Here is a 2,448-nt window from a genome sequence, read left to right on the forward strand (position 1 = left end):
GCAGGGGATATGCATAAGAGCTCAAGGATTGAGATAAGCATGGATGTCTTCCCTAACTATTCTACAAGTTCATACTCAGGTTTGGTTGATGAGGAAGTGGTGTTTTTAGCTGGAGCACCTTGCAAAGTGAATTTACCTTGACGAGTTGTAACATTACATTCAGAGGTTGGTTTAGAAGAAGATCCAATGCCTTTTAGGACAATTTTAGGTCTTTGGGTAGAATTCTCAGGCATTTTGTCCTTGATAATAATGGTAGAGACATAATTGTCCATTGAAATGTGATTGATAGTTGAGTCATAGTTATAGGATGCTCTGGTATAGTTGGTTTTGTCATCTGTGGCTTTGGCTTTTCCCTTGTCATGTTTTGGGAATAGTTCTTTAAACATCTCATGTTCTTGATTGGATGAGTGTCCTCCAATCTCAATGTCACCTCTATCAGTGAGATCTTGTATGATGTTCTTCAGTCGATGACAGTTTCCTATTTTATGACCCTTGCTCTTATGAAATTCACAATACTCATCATCATTCCACCAATTTGGTTTAACCTTTGGCTCATATGGAGGCAAATCTGGAATTGTTATTATTTTGTTTGCCACTAGCTTCTTGAAAACTGACTCAAGTAGTTCTCCCAATGGGGTGTACTTCCTTCATGATTTGGAAGTTGTTTGAGTATTCACTTGATTGTTTGTAGAGCTTGATCCGGAAAAAATGATTTTGGGTCGTACCGTATTGGCATCAACAACACCGTCATTGACTATGTTCTTGTTTTTATTCCAAAATCTTGTCTTGTCTTTTCCTTTATAGTCCTCTTTGTTTTCTTTGAATATTTTGATGACTCCTTGTTCAATTAGGACCTTCTCTATTGCTAAGCCGTTTTCAATGATGCCTTTGAAGGTGGACAAACAAGCTTTTCTTAAGTCATAACCAATGTCTTTGTTAACATTTTGGGTGAACATCTCTACCATTTGTTTTTGTGGAATTTCACAAGAGCATCTGCTAGCTAGATTTGTCCATCTTTGTAAAAATGATGAAAAAGATTCTCTATCCTTTTGCTTGGTGTTGCACAAAGTGGTGACTGATATGTCTGTCTCTATGTTGTATGAGAAATGTTGGATAAATGCCTTTGCTAAGTCACCCCATGACTTAATTCCAGGTGGAAGTTGGGAGAACCATTCCATAGCTTGATCACCTAAGCTATGTGGGAATAATCTCATCAAATATGTCTCTTCTGCTGCCACTTCAATGCAAGCTGTGAAAAACTATCTGATATGTGCTTTGGGATCCCCTTTTCCTCTATACTTATCAAAATTAGGTGTCACGAAATGTGTAGGAAAAGGAGGCATTGGAATGCTTTTGTCAAATGGATAGGGACATATGTCTCTTATTGTGTAAGTTGGCTTCGGTGTATTTATATCCTCCATTTTCTTTTGTAAGTCCTTAATTTGCTGTTCCAAATTGTTCTTAGGTGGAGATCGACTTCTTGGACCATATCCCATGCCTAAACCACTGGGTGGAGGAGGAGCATACTGCATATATGGATGATATTGATCATACACATGTTCATATGGAGGAGGTCTATAATGATGTTGCGTATAAGGACCACTTGGTATAGAGTCATGATGAGGAATAGAATATCTATTGTGTCCATGTACACCATACTTTACAGGCATGTCATGAGTTTGTTCTAATGTGTTGCCCCCAAATTTGACACGGGGTTTCCTTGTGTCCAAATTTTGAACATGCCTTTGGATATCCAATTGCTTTGGTGGTTGGTCCTTAGCATTGGCATGTGATTGAGTATATTTTTCTGCATAAGACCTCTATAATGGTCTGCGAAGGTGAGTATCATATGCTTGACCATGTGTGTATGGGACCTCAGGTTTTTGAAACAAAGATGATGGTGATTCAGGCACAAGATATGGTCCTCTATTGCCTCCACTATTAGGCCTCCTTTGATCCATGTTGCGGTGAGGTTGTTGCAAAGGTCGATTTTCCATTATTTGAGACATGTCAAAATCATGAGGGATCTTGGCTCCACTTTGTGCCATCACTTGTAAGAAGTATTGTCTATCTCTCCTCATTATTTCCTCAATCAATCGATTGAAACGAGGATCCATAATGGAGTCTTCCACTTCTGCTGAATGTATTGAAATGTTGTCCATATTGTCATTGTGTGTGTCATTGTTGTTTGTAGTGTCCATGTTCTCAACATTTGAAATGTTTCTATAAGCATCCATGTCAGGTAATGTGGTATGATCAGAATTGAAAAAGATATCATTGTCATACTCATAGGAACTCATGTTTGTAGACTCTTGAGCCTCTTTAGCTTCTCTCCTAGATTTTTGGGAACGGGTTTCAATCATGAACTAGGTATTGACCAAGATATGTGAGACTAGATGAAAATGGTAAGAGTATGGAAGACCAAGAGTTGGATGAAATGTAAATGAA

Source organism: Cryptomeria japonica, chromosome 9 (genome assembly GCF_030272615.1).
Source record: "Cryptomeria japonica chromosome 9, Sugi_1.0, whole genome shotgun sequence".
NCBI lineage: Eukaryota > Viridiplantae > Streptophyta > Pinopsida > Cupressales > Cupressaceae > Cryptomeria > Cryptomeria japonica.